The 15,192-nt window shown below is 45.5% G+C and overlaps 1 protein-coding gene across 1 annotated transcript in view; it reads right to left on the reverse strand.

Moving 5' to 3' along the window:
- Nucleotides 1–7,622: 7,622 nt before the first annotated feature.
- CLTCL1 (clathrin heavy chain like 1) overlaps nt 7,623–15,192 on the reverse strand; it is a 43,180-nt gene continuing 35,610 nt past the window's right edge. The window contains exon 6 of the mRNA XM_037823636.1: nt 7,623–7,845. The gene's annotated coding sequence lies outside the window, so the exon portion shown is untranslated. The remainder of the gene's footprint in view (nt 7,846–15,192) is intronic.

The following is a 15,192-nucleotide window of genomic DNA, read 5'->3' on the forward strand; positions in this document are numbered from 1 at the left end:
ATGAATTTTTAAACATTTTCATTTCTCCAAAATAAAGAAAAAATGTAAAAACTAAAAAAGAAATACAAAAGAACACCCAAACCATCCCATACTCCTTATCCCCCTATTATTTATATATTTTTGTCTTTATTTCATTACTCGTCTGCCCATACACTGGTCGAAAGGAGTGTCAGTCACAAGGGTTTCACTATCACACAGTCATAGGATAAAAGTGATATAGTTACACAATCATAACTGAGAATCAAGTCTACTGGATTACCGTTCGACAGATTCAGGTATTTCCTTCTAGCTATTCTAAGAAACTAGAAACTAAAAAGGGATGTCTATATAATGCGTGAGAATAACCTCGAGAATGACCTCTCGACTCCATCTGAAATCTCTCAGCCACTGAAGCTTTATTTTGTTTCATTTCTTTTCCCCCTTATGGTCAATACTACTTCCTTATTTTCTGGGGTGCATTGGGGTATCACATTGACCTGTACAGGATAACAAGATCTCATTCCCCATCTAGGCTCCATGCAAACACACTGTTTAAATAAACTGACCACACAGGTGATATTAGAAAGTGTGCTACAGAGAATATAAATTTTGTACCAAATAAACATCTCTTAAATTTAACAGTCAAAACTCAGGAATAGATGCGACTGCTGTTAAGAGCTGACAATCTACGAAACTTTAAACAAGCCTCATTGAGCACTCTGCACTCCCGCATTGCTGATTGCCCGATCGATGCCCACATTCTGTCCCCTGTAGCCTATGCTTAAAATTCAATCCTCACTCCCCCCGAGTACCTCTTTGTTGCTCAGATGTGGCCCTCTCTCTCTCTAACTGAGCCATCTCGACAGGTGAACTCGCTGCCCTCCCCACTATGTGGGACCCGACTCCCAGGGGTGTAAATCTCCCTGGCAACGCAGAATATGACTCCCGGGGATGAGTGTGGACCCGGAATTGTGGGACTGAGAGTATCTTCTTGACCAAAAGGGGGATGCAAAACGAGACGAAATAGTTTCAGTGGCTGAGAGATTCCAAATGGAGTCGAGAGGTCACTCTGGTGGACATTCTTATGCACTATATAGATAACATCTCTTAGGCTTTAATGTATTGGAATAGCTAGAAGTAAATACCTGAAACTACCAAACTCCAACCCAGCAGTCTGGACTCCTGAAGACAATTATATAATAATGTAGATTACAAGGGATGACAGTGTGATTGTGAAGACCTTGTGGATCACACCCCCTTTATCCAGTGTATGGATGAGTGGAGGAATGGGGATAAAAACTAAAGGACAAATGAGGTGGGATGGGGGGATGATTTCGGTGTTCTTTTTTCACTTTTATTTTTTATTCTTGTTCTGGTTCTTTCTGATGTAAGGAAAATGTTCAGAGATAGATTGTGGTGATGAACGCATAACTATCTTATGCTGTGGACAGTGGATTGTATACCATGGATGATTGTATGGTGTGCGAATGTATCTCAATAAAACTGAATTTAATAAAAAAAAATTCAATCCTCAGCATTTGCTCATTATAGTTTATAGTAGTGAGGCCTTACAATATGTGTCCTTTTGTTTCTGGCTTATTTCACTCAACATAATGTCCTCAAGGCTCATTCACCCAGTTGCGTGCCTCACAGCTTCACTCCTTCTTGCAGCCGCTCAATATTCTGTTGTATGTGTCCACCGCAGCTTGCCGTTGCATTCACCTGTCGATGTGCCCTTAGGCCACCTCCACCCATTGCAAATTATGAATACTGCTGCCACAAACACCAGTGTGCAAATGTCCATTTGTGTCGCTGCTCTCAGTCCGTCCAAGTATGTACCCAGTAACGGGGTTGGTTGCAGGACCATATGGCAGCCCTATACTTATTCTCCTGGGGAACCACCACACTGCCCTCCAGACGGGCTGCACCATTTTACTTCCCCATCAACAGTGAATAGGTACATCTCTCTCCACATCTTCTCCAGCACGTGTATCTCTCTATTTACTTTTTAAACAGCTTTATTCACACACCATGCAATCCACCCCGAGTGACCAATCAATAGCTCCTGGTATAATCACATAATTATGCTTTCACCACCACAATCTATAGAAGAACAATTCCATTTCTGATATTTCTTCTCTTTCTTCAATTCGGCATTTACAGGGTCTTTCTCCAGTCTATATCCTTCTCCAGAGATTCAAACAATTCAGAATTGTCCTTTTTCTTCATTGAATCTCCTCCAGGGGAGAAAGATGAGCTGCCTGCATCTAACGTGGGCTCCATCCCTGCTGTCAGAAAAGGCATTTCGTGGAGAGCTTCTGCCACCACCAAACAGCATCTTAGAAGACGCTTCTGGATTCAGGGATGGTCACGTCTGAAAGACTCCACGGAGGCATCGGGTGGACACTCCTAAAGTCCCAGAGGAACTGTGTGCCTTCCATGTCACTGTCACTATGCCCCTTAGCGAGATCCGTCCAAAATGTACCAATGATGAGACCATTATAATGCTGGAGAAGCGTGCCTGTGGGTCATCTGATCGAGAGAGGAAAACCGGTCCTCACTTCTCAGCAGATGATCCAAAGAGCTGTAGATTATCTGCTGCAGCTTCTCCAAGCTCTCCTCCCATCGCCTGCGCCTGACCACACTTCCAGGATGAGAAATAAGTTTAGTAACAGGCCTGGGGAAGAGGCAGCTGGGCATCTTACAGCGAGTGCAGAACTTGAACCGGGCCTCCTCTTGGCATCAGTTGCAGATGCTTTCGTTTCCTCTGAGAAGCTGGGGGCGTGATACTGCTGTGGGGCTCCCCAGGAAAGGCCGGCTCGGGAAACCTGTTGACTGAGGAACCTCCGTGGAGGCCGAGCTGTCTGTCTCCACTGCAGTCCCGAGGTGCAGAGAGCCTGCCTCCTGCAGGAAAACGCTGATACGGTGGTTTTGAAATCTGGAAACCCAGTGCGTTCTTTGTTTCTGGTTTCCAGTCTTGTTCTCTTGTCTCTGTGTACCCAGTTAACTTTGGTGATTGTGGCAGAGGCACCGCACTTGTAATCCGAGGCCTGGGATCATGTTCTCTTCCAAAAAGCATCCACGTTTCCTTCTGCTTGTGCCCAAGCGTGGTTGCCCTCTCGGAACCTTAACCCCGTTTCTGGAAGTGAGATGATCTGAAGCTGATGGCCCGGACCTGTAAGGGGCGGTGGACTGTGGGGACAACCCTACTCCTGGGGCAGACGATTTCCTAGGAAACCAACCAAAGCAAGGTGGGCCCTGGGAGCCGACCCGGGCCCCGTCCAGAGCCCCTGCGCTGGGAAATACCCCCGAACACCAGACTGGCTTTTCTCTGCCTGGGTCCTCACTGCCTTGTTCCCTGGGTGCTCTCCGACCAGCTCCCCGACGCCTTCAGGCAGACTTCTATTTTTGGTGGGGGACAGGAGAGCTGTACTTGAATGTTTTCTACCCCTTCATCTTTCTTTTTCTGGGGGGTTTAATTTTTTCTCTATCTTCTTGAGTTGGACGCATGAATTTTCATCTATCTTTTCTAATAAAAGCACTCAAAGGTATTAATTTTCCTCTTAAGGGTGCTTTATCTGCACCCCCCAAGTTTTGATATTTAGCGTTTACGTTAAAGTCTATTTCTAAATATATGTTAACTATTATTATATATTTTTTGAATCATGAACTTAGAAATGTTTCTTACTTTCCAAACATGGGTTTTTATTTTGTTTATCGTTGCAGATTTCTAGCCTAATTTCATTTTGGTCAGAGAACAGTCTGTAAGCTAGTCATCCTTTGGTATATGTAGAGATTTGCTTTACACTCCAATATACAGTCACTTTTCCTAAGTGTTCATAAATGTTCCACACATTTATTTCTCATTTATAAATACATTATACGTAAATCATTAGAGTAAGCCTATCAGGCATATTAGCTGTCAACATTTATATTTACTTTTAAAAATACTTTTTCTTTTAATCTCATTGTTCTACCAGTTATTTGGAGAAGTATATTAAAATCTCTCAATATCATGAATTTGCCTAGGCCTCCTTATAGTTCTGTCAATTTTTGCTTTATATATTTTGAAGCTATATTATGTCTATAAATTTCAGAATTATCTTTCTGAAGAACTGAATTTTTTTTTTTATCATTATGCATTGTTCTCTTTACTTCAATTATGCTTTCTGCCTTAAAGTCGATTTTGTGGGATGCTAATATAACTGCATTCACATTTTCAGGTTTGGCATTTGCCTGATTTTTTTTTTTTCATTTATTTTCAATCTCTCTTTAACCTTATGTTTTATAAACTACACATTCATGTTTTTCTTTCTTTATCCAAACTGTACACCTTTATCTTTTAACTGGAATATATGACCCATTTACATTTAATGTAATTACTGCTCTATTTAGATATACTTCTACCATTTGCTCCCCCCTTTTCTATGTATCTTTCTCTCTTTTCTTGGCCTTTTTTTGGGTTGATAATTTTCTCATCCCATTTTTTATCTTCCACTAGTTTAGAAGTTCTATATTCTGCTACATTAATGGTTCCCCTTGAAAGGTAACACGACGACTTAACTTATCAAAGACTAATGATTAATCATTATCTTAATTTTCTTCCTAAACAAAAAAAGGGTCCTAGAATATTGCCCCCCAACTTACATGCAACTATTAATAATTTTAATTTTTCCCCTTAACAGCACAAGATATTTGTATTGTTTCATACGGACACCACTTTCTTTGCCCTTTGTTCCTTTTTGTTCCCACATGGGGTGCATTCCTTCTACCTGAAATACATTCTAAACCTAAAAATACATACTTTAAAATTTCCCTTAGTAAAGGGCTATTATTGACAAACTCCCATATTCAATTTGTAATAACATCCCTATTTCACCTTACTTTTAATTTTAAAAGGTACATAATTCTAAGTTACTTTTTCTGAGCACTCCAAAGCCACTGAATCATTCTGCTCTCTTTTGGCTTCCACGGGGACTGCTGAGAAATCTTCTGTCGGTCTAACTGATATTCCTTTTACGGTAATCGAGCTTCTCTCTGGCTGCTTTTAAAATCTCTTGTGTTTGATGTTCTGCGGTTTTGTGATCATGTGGGTAAGAGAAAGGGTAGATTTAAACAATTAATTCTCCTTGGGATTTGTTGGGCTTTATGAACATGGGAACTAGAATTTTTTGGGTCTGGGAGAAGTCTCCACCACGATCTACCCAAACAGCGTCTCCTTCCTTCTCTTTTCTCGCTGAGGCTCTGATTAGATCCCCTCCAACCTCTACATCTCGTGTCTTCTTTCCTCGTTTCCGTCTGGCTCTCCTGCACATATTCTGGGCAATTTCTTCACACCTTCCAATTAATTTATTCTCGAATGTTGCTAAACCCATTTGGGGTTTATTTCAAAAACACATTTTAAAAAATGTGTATCAAAGTTTCTTGGTTCTTTTTTCAAATCTGCCTCATCTCTTCGGTATTTAAGCACATTATGTGCCATTTTATATCCCGTGCCTGATCACTCCAGTACTTTCCGTCTCCGCAGATCTAGTTCTACTCTGTTACTGCTGATTCCACTAACGGGCCCTTGTTTCCTTGCCAATTTTGTCAACTGTTTCCCACAATGAGTCCATTATTTCTTGGAATGTTATTTGTCAGAATTCTTCTCCTTAAGAGGATCTGTGTTTGCTTCTGCTGGAGATCTGAAGGCACCACCCGCTGGTGATCAGTTTAAAAATTAGATTCCCGCCTTGAGAATTTTTAAAGACTGCTCCAGGTAACAGGAATTTGTACCAAAACCCGCAAGAGGGCAAGCTCGCCAGGGCCAGTTTTATTGTCATAATCTAACACCGTGGTTCAAAGGGGCACCTTTTTGGTTTGTGTTTTGTTTTGCTTTTGCTGGCCGTGCCTTGGAGGCTTAGGGAATATGGTATATTCCCCATTTATTCTTCCCCGAGGAAGGGTTTCTGAGTAGCATGAGGGTTTTCTCTCCACAGCCAGGGTCACGGGTTCGGCAAGAGCCAGACTATGTTCCTTCTTCTCCGGGTCCTTGCTATCGCTGAGTTTTCCCCTCAGACATCTTCATCAACTTATTTACTGTATTTACTTGCTAGTTATCGATGCATTTTAAAGGGGAGCCATGTGGTTTGTCTGCTTTCCAGTGACAGGATCTGAGCAGGTGTCTGTCTATCCGGCCACAAGGCCAATCCCGGCTCTTCTCACCTGCCCATAAAACAATCCCAGGTGCAGCGGTCAGTCCCGGAAAGGAGCACAAGAACTCGAAGGTGTCCTCGCAGTGCCCGAGGGGCAGCACGGGGTCAGAACCATACCCGAGTGCCCGGAAGAACCCACAAGCCGATACCCTCTCCACGGAGGTGGCCCAGATGGCGACACAGAACATCCCAGCCTAACCCAACAGATCCCCGAATTGCAGCCTCCTACCATCAGTCAGGGCTTACGAGTCCACTAAAATATAACCTCACATTCCAGGGTCTACCACACGGCATTGCCAAGTTTAAAAGCAAAAAACACACAGGCACACATGCCCTTTTCCACGACACCACAGCCCTTGGAAAGCTTTCTGACCTTCCCAATGAATTTCACAATTAAATCTGAAGCAGGATGTATCAGGTGAATACACTACACTCTACCTGACACACAGAATCTCTGATGATGAACGTTAAGGTGGCAACAAACACGAGGTGAAGCCACTTCAGGTAACTTGGGGGTGAAGCTCTCTCACCCCCAAGGGGTTGGCTCACGCTGCACCTTTGGCTCCGAACCTTCTTCCCGACCCCCAGCTCCTGGTTATCAGCCTCCACGCTACGTCTTCTCCAGCCAGTCTTCATGATACACGTCCAGATCGGGTTCTGCTGCTATAGGCTTCCAAGCGTTGCTCACCATTGTTACACATTCGGTGTGGTAGTTTGAAGTTGTATGTACCCCAGAAAAGGCTCTGTTCTTTCAATCCAGTCCCAAGGGTGCAGACCTACTGCGGGTGGGACCTTCTGGTTAGGTTGTTTCCATGGAGACGTGACTCACCCAATTCAAACTGTGTCTTGATCCTCTTAGTGGAGCCCTTTATAAGAGCATAAAACACACCCAGAAAACAGAGATGAGACTAAGAGGAGCTCACAGAAAAAGCCCCAGAGAAGACTAGAGAAGGAGCCACAGATGGAGAAGCTAGGAGCTGAAGCAACAGAACTCAGGAAAGAAGGACCCGCAGACGTCGCCATGTGATTTGCCATCTGACTGAGGACCCAAGCTCGCCAGTAACCTGTCTGCAGAGAAGGTATCGTCCTGTTGATGCCTTAACTGGGACATTTTCATGGCCTCAGAACTGTAAACTCGTAGGCTAATACATCCCCACTGGTAAAGCCAGTCCATTTCTGGTACATTGCATTTCGTCTGCTTTAGCAAACAGAAACACGTGGGCTGGGACACGCTGGGCCCCTTCTCTGAGTGCTGCGGCTTAACAGCGTGTGCCAGAGCAGCAGAGAAAGGAAGACTTCCCGGTAGAAGCAGAATCTAGATCAGGCTATAGAAGAGAGGTAGGATTTAAATAAAAGAAAGGAGGGGTGGAACTGAAGGTACAGGACGTGGTCAGAAGACTGGCTACACACTGGGAGCAGCCGATGGTGCGGCTGGAGGGGGTGGCGACCAAGATTATTCTGGAATGCAAACGTGAGCTGGGCGTCTGAACCTGGCCAAGTTGGCAGCTGCACCTGGCACACCCTCACCTGTACAAGCAGAAGACGGGTTATCGAGAAGAATCTTCTCCAGCAGCTCCATCGGTCCGCCGGGCAGGCTGGTCACCACGGAGGCTTTGGCACTGACCGCCCCCTCTTCCGGATCCCGAGTTTCTGATAATGCAGTCTCTTCCACCTGGGTTTTAAAAATCATTTGGAAGAACCTGATTAGATCAAGTTGACTCAAGACTGTTATCTCCGAGGCAAAACAGAAGGAAAGGACTCCTCCAAGGCACAGAGAAAATGGAAGATTTCTCAAGGTACAAAGGGAAGGGCGTCTAAAAAAGGAAATTTCACAGATATCTCAGTTTGCTGCACTTTGACAGTTTTTCTCGTGCAGCAAACGAGCTGCAGACCCTCTGCCCCAGCGATCACACTGTCCAAGTTCGCTCCAGAGCCGGTAACACGGAGCACCGCGTGGGTGTATGGAATGCACGTGGGCTTTCGTCCTTTCTTCAGAGCCACTATCCCGAGCCCACACGGCCTTCGTGTTTCTCCTGGAGACACTGCCTTGCCTTCGGCGGCCCCTGCTAGCCTGGAGCTCCGCTGCTCTCGGGCTCTGTCGCTGCAATCAGAGCTCGGGGAGCTGGAGCCTTCTCTCCTGAAGCCAACTCAGAACCACACTCTGAGGCCAAGATTGACCCAAGACCAGCCACCCCACCTTCATCCAGTGGCCAGTGTCTTTCCTACAAACAACTTACACATTGAGCCCAAAGACATTTTTCTAGAATATGCTTCCTGAATAACAGCAGGCTAGAGTAATGACATGCTCTCTGCACTCCGTGTGAGGAGCTGTCAGTGACCTCAGGGATCTCCCGCCGTGGCCAAGTTTCTGGGGTCTGTTGCAGGAGTGTAACAGCTGTGGACTCATGAGGAAGGCCAAGCAGCACTGAGGAGCTTCTCTGCATCTGATACAGCTGCAGCAATCCAAGGGGCTTCAACGGACCCAGAAACGGTCAACCCAGGTCACCTTGCAAGGGCTACAGTGCACCTGGGAGGCACCACAAGACACAAAAGGTCTACCCCTGAGGAGTTTATAGCAGTTGAAGCTGGTGTGCAAAGAAGTTAGGGGAAAGCAGCCAGAGGGGGTGAGTCTGAGGAAAGAGGGCACTTTGACATGCCAAGTCCATCCAAAGGAGGGATGCGAATTCTGGCACTGCAACGACGACATCTAGTTGGCGGTTTCTGAAAACCTCAGACCGGCTCATACACACACGCACATCATTTTGAGGACCAAAATAAACTTCCCCCATCTATCTGAGTCCACACAGGATGCCCAACCCAAGGCTACCTCAGGAAACTGCCTCCTCTAAGCAAACTTTCCATAAGGAGCTTTCACCCCAGACACTAAGATCTGCCACTGTCGTTAGAGGAGCTAATTGCAGCTTCATGTCCCGTCAGGAGGCGGCTGGAATGTTCAATTACAGCCGACATAATTACAGAAGCAGGGAAAGCAAGAGGCCCCCCGCCTGCTCCCGAGCTCCGGGGGTCTCTGCCGGGCAGCGTCAGGGCTACTCTCCCCCAGTCGCAATGCTCAGTAGTCTTCTTTGGCTAGTGTTGGACATGCAGCTACGGAGCGTTGCCATCATCACAGAATATTCTAGGGACAGCTTGGCTATACCTTGAGAAGTATTCGAAGCTGCACACTTGGAGGGAGAGCCCTAGAGGAAGGTTTGCAGGGCTCGGTTCCTGCCCCTTTGTCAGGCAGTGTTTTCGTCAGCTTGGACTGACGTGCATTCCATCTGCAGAGGTGGGTGAATCTGAAGTTGATACAACGGGGACTCAAAATAAATGAGCTTCTGCAAATTTAATGGCGTTCCAAAAGAAAGAGGCTATTAAAAAAAATAAAATAGTGCAAGTTAATGTTGGATAGATAAGAAGGTAAATTCAGCAGGGAAAAAGGTAAAATTCAACTGTCAAGTTTCAAAATCCCACCCAGCAGGTTGGCAACGTGAACAGGAGGAGGAAGTTTCCGTGGGGCACGTGCTGGAACTGGAGGAGAATGTTACAGACCCAGCGTGCAGCCGCCAGCTGTCCTTTATTGGGGGCGAACATCCCTGCTTCAGATATAACAACTCCAAGTTGGCTCCCCCTTGGCAATCCAAACCATGTTTAGGTGAGCTTCTCTTGGAGGAGAGAAGAGAATGGTGAAGATTTGTAACATCTGTCAAGTCATGCATTGTAAGATGTTTCAGATGTGACATTCGAACCAGTCTCTCAAGCCAAAGGATGACAGAGGCGCACACAGACCTCCGCACCCCACCTGGCCGGTGAGTGACCTCCTGGATGGACGTGTGTCCTCCAGGACAGAAGCCAGAGTTCTGGATCCTTCCTGCACCAGGTAGCTGGCCTCACCTTTGACCAGAGAATGGCCACTGCAAACCTGAAATGAGCACACGTGTGTGCAACACCACGGCAGGCCAGCGGAACCCATCTGGGAGGACACATCTGCCAGCTCCCTCCGATGCCAACCCTTGGTGACAGAGCCGGGGTGCAAGCAAGAAGCTGTGCTTTGACAAGGACAGGCAGTGCCGTGCAGAGCTCAGAGCTGAAGTCACCCCTCAACACCAGCTTCCCCTCCTGGGCTGACAACTCAGTCGGGAGCCACTCCTCCTCTGTAGAGCTGTCTCTAGAATATTCTATGATGATGGCAACGCTCCGTAGCTGCGTGTCCAACACTAGCCAAAGGAGACTACAGAGCCTGTGACTGGGGAGCTAAATCTTTAATTTTATTTCATTTAAATTAATTTAAATTTTAAGACTGTCATGTAACTAGCGGCTTCTGTTTCAGACAACCTGCTCTAAAATGTTATCAGATAGACGAGAACTGGTTTAAAACTATGTATACACAGCAACATTTTGAGGCCTGTAAACTTTAAAATACGCTTTGATTGGCTGAACTTGAGACCCTTTTCTGAATGTTTTAATTGGTCTCCAAAGGACCAATCGTCCCGGGAATATTCTGGTAGGTGAGGCATTTGCAAAGTCCTGGTGAAAATCACCCTGGCCCGATCGAGATGGCGGAGTGAGATGCTTTAGGGCTGTGGTCCCCAACAGAAGCTTTGCAAAACCAGCCAGAAATGCAGAAGCATCGTTCTGAAAGCTCCGGAAAACAATTAAAGGACTGCAGTGACAGGCCGAGCCCCAAATCAGGGAAAAGGCCCCTTACAAGCAGCAGGATCTCCGGGCACCCTGGCTGCACCTCCACCCCCACCGGCTCGGGATGAGGGGACATTCGGAACCACGTAAATGGGGGGGTTTTAGGGTCACACATGTGCCCACGACAGGACACGTGTGCAGCAAGGCCAGGGGTCCCTGACGCTTCGGCCTTCGGCTGTTCTCTAAACTAAACTCATCGTAAGGACAAGACCTGAAGGAGACACCACCCAGCTCGACCTGCAAAGACTGGGAGAGCTGTTTTCCTTTTGTCCTTCTTTTTTCTGTTACTTCTGGCATTCAAGGAAAGCTCTGTCTTAGCACTAGCTGGATACGAGCTCAAGGAAGAGAAGCCTCAGGGTCTCAATTCCAGTGATACCACATTAAAAAAATCAAAACATCCAGGTTCAACAAAAGATGACAAAACATAAAAGAAACAGGGAGTGACGGCCCAGGCAAAGGAGAAGACAAAAGCCTTAGAAACCATCAGCGAGGACAAGCACAGGGACATTCCAAAGACTTCTAAAGCCGGGTCCCAAATATGCCCAACGAGCTAAAGAGAAACGTGGACAAAGAACGAAAGGCAATCAGGAAAATGGTGGAAGACCACGAAGAGACCATCAATAGAGAGGTGGAAATTATGAAAAGGAATGAAACAGAGCCAAAGACCATAATAACAGGAGATTGAAGCTGGCAGAAGAAAGAATCAGAGAACTTGGAGATAAGACAATTGAAATCATCCAGGCTGAGGAGCAGAAAGAAGAAAGAAGAAACGTCAACAGAGCCCGAGGAACCTGTGGGACCCCATCAACGTCCCCTGGACACATTGTGGGGGTCCCAGAAGGGCAAGAGAGAGGGGGGCAGAGAGAATACTCAAAGAAATATGGCCGAAAACCTCCTAAATTTAACAAAATCTCCCCAAATTCAATGAAAGACATGATTGTACACATCCAAGTCTCCAAAAAGGATAAACCCAAACAGACCCACACCACAGCACATAATCAAACTGTCCAATGCCAAAGATAAAGAGAAAATTCTGAGAGCCACGCGAGAGAAGCAACGGGTCACATACAAAGGAGCCTCAAAAAGATTAGGCGCCAATTTCTCACTGGAGACCATGGAGGCAAGAAGGCAGTGGGATGTGTTAAAAGAAATCAAATCGAGTTTCTATGGCTAAGAGATTTAAAAGGAGTCGGGAGGTCGCTCTGGAGGTCACCCACTGCCAAGCTGGCACAGCCACAAGGAGTCACGCTGGATTCGAACACGGCCCCAGCAGGAACCCCGTGAGCCCGGCCGTTGCCCCGACAGCCCCGGGTTCCCGTTGTGAGCCCTCTTGGCTCTGCACCTCCCTCTTTTTGGTTGAGCTCCAGCCTTTTTTTGGCCGTCTCCTGGTAAAGAGCATTTTGAATTTTGGATCTTTGGCTTTGGGCTGGCAGCATGGCCCTTTGTGTATCAGAACTTCGGTTCTTTTGGTTTGGGCTTGGGGCAGAAGCCTTTTTGGGTTTGCCCTTTTTGGCAGACATGGAAAATCTCCTTGCCTGGTGAGAACTCAAACAGGGCTCTAAACCTAAGCAACTTGAATGAGAATCTTACATTAATTGGCAGCTGGAAGCCTCCAAAAGTACAACTAATTCTAAAATTGCCTCTTCGAGAAACAAATGCTAAATTAACAACAGCTAACAAAGACTTACCTAAGCACCTTATCAAGCTTGAAAACTTATCAGGAACTCCTGGCTCTGACTGTTTAACCCTCCTTTAAGCCCCTTCTGCCCCCTCCTGTATGTCCTAGCTCAGCCAAACCCCCTTCGACAGCCCTAAGATTTCCCAAATCCTACTGAAGACCCAGCGGGTTCTGCAGAAGAATTCAATCGTATCATTCAGACACATACACCTGGGAACTGAGACTTTTACCAGTTAATTCACATTTCTGCTGTGGTGAAGGTTATGCCAAAATCTGGATAGACAAACTAATTTTAAAAATCCCTGAAATGACTCTTCTAAATGAAGAGCTATTGACAAAAGTGAAGCATTTAAACTAGCTAAGGAACTTCCTAAGGTCCTAAGTCCGTACCTGAAATTTTCCTCCAAATTACTGACTGGAGAAAAATCCAGCGATGTACCCACTCGATGAGCCCGGATATGAAATTATAACAGCCTTAAAAATAAAACTTTAAACAATTCTCAGGTCTTGCCCGTAATAACTCTGAAACCTCCACCTTTTTAAATTCTACTTTTGTTAACAGCCTTTCAGAAGAAAAAGGCACCACTCTAAAACGTAAACAACTAAACTGGGCCACTCTGGAACCTAATGATTTAGTAAATCTTATAGATCAATTAGTTTGCACCTTTAAAAAGGCTGGAAAATAAAATGCTGAGGAAAGAAACTGTCCCGAGCTAGAACAGCAGCTAAATGAGCCCCAGCAAACCCTCCAGGCACCAGGGTTCAGACTGTAGGACTTGAATTACTGCAAACAACCCCGGCATTGGAGAAGAGAGTGCCCCGAACTCCCCCCAAAGCGGGGCCGCCCCCATGCTCTTTGCCCTCAGGAAAGCAGGGTGCCTCTACCATTCAAATCCCACTGGTTAGTTCTGAGCTGCCTCAGTTCCTCCATTAACACTAGGGGGTTGCCTGTGTGATTGTAAAAAGGGGGTACAAGGTTTTTACAATCACGAGGCACAAGCCAAAGGCTCTACTTCATTATCAGAGATCAAGGCAGCTAGAAACAGCTCAGAGATGTCACGTGTTTCCCTCTGTCTGCTCAAATACACAGAAAGTAAGAAAGAATATCTGTATAATGATTCAGTCATCATAATCATCCCCTAAATCCTAATTACTTGGTTACAATTCAACAGACCGGGATTAAGAATTAAGTGGCTCACATATTCCCATCTTTTCAGTCAAAGAAATAAAATGCAAACCCCACTCTCTTTCAGACGTTTTCCAACCCAGGTAGGGTCCCCCACCCGCCCCGCCCCCATCCAGAGCCCTCCAGCTTTCCCTCCTCCAACACCAAATGCCGATTAAGAGGGTTTTTACTGTAGAAATTGGATTCCTAATTTTTCTTTGATGACTCAACCTTCACATGCCTTATTTAAGGGTCAACAAATTGAGCCCTTATTTAGGATGAAACTGATCAAGATTCCTTTAGGGAAATAAAACCCAGCTCGGCTCAGCACTTCCCCTCTGGGACACCCTAATTACAGATTACCCTTTTTCCCTCCTTTTCCTTGAATGAGATGGGAATGCCTTAGGTTTCCTTACACAAAAGCATACAAACCAACACACGCCTCTGGGATATTTTAGCCAGCTGCAACGGCACGACTTAAAATCAACTGAAGAATTAATACTAGGATCTCCCTTAACTATTTACGTCCCTCATTCTGTTGAACCTTCTTTACCAACAGATTGACTTCTTAGGAAATTCTCTTACTCCCCCACCCCACCCCTCAGTGTCTCCTCTGTTCATTGTCACAACCTTCATCTGCTATTTTACTTTTTACTATTTCTTAGGAAACGCCCCAGGACTGTGTAGCTTTAACTGACCCATTATTAACCCCTCCAGTAGATTTTACGAGAAACCCCAACTGATAGTACAGATGTTATCTGGTGAACAGATGGTTCCAGCCTCAAAGATAACTCAGCAATCTGTCACACTGGATGTGCTTTTCTGGCAAACCGTAAATTCCTTATCTAATCCTACTTCAGCCCGGCAAGCCCTCACAAGAACCTGTATACCTGCAGAAGGAAAAACAGCAAATATATACACGGATAGTCGGTTTGCTTTTGGGGTTGTTCATGATTTGGTGATGTTATGGAAATAAAGAGATTTTTCGTTTTTGTTTTTTTAACCTCCAATGGAGGCAAAACCAAACAAACAAAAACCAGCAGCTCTTATGTTTAAGAAATTGCTAGATGCTAGACAGTTACCAAAGGCTTTCTTTGGCTGAAATTAAAATTCCTGGTCATTCCTGAGCAAACATGGAGGAAAGAACTGGCAGCCACCCGGCAGATATAGCTGCAAAAAGTGCAGTGATAAATTCTCGTCTGATCGCCGTCTCCGTAATGATTTTTGAACCAAATATCTCTACTGGAAACATAAAAAAATTACTCCTTGACGCAATAAAATGCTTCTCCCCAGGAGATAAAAAGGAATGGAAAAATGCTGGCTGCTTTTATCAGCCTGCAATTAAATCAAGCCCTAATGGTAAACCAGTCCTCTCTACTCGTCTCTAGGAAACAGTTTTGGAAATTATTCATAATATGGCTTACTGGAATACGGATAAAATGGTAAGCTGGGGAAAGCAACACTTCTAGAAACCATCCTCT

Source organism: Choloepus didactylus (assembly GCF_015220235.1).
Source record: "Choloepus didactylus isolate mChoDid1 chromosome 23 unlocalized genomic scaffold, mChoDid1.pri SUPER_23_unloc1, whole genome shotgun sequence".
In the NCBI taxonomy this organism is placed as follows: domain Eukaryota; kingdom Metazoa; phylum Chordata; class Mammalia; order Pilosa; family Megalonychidae; genus Choloepus; species Choloepus didactylus.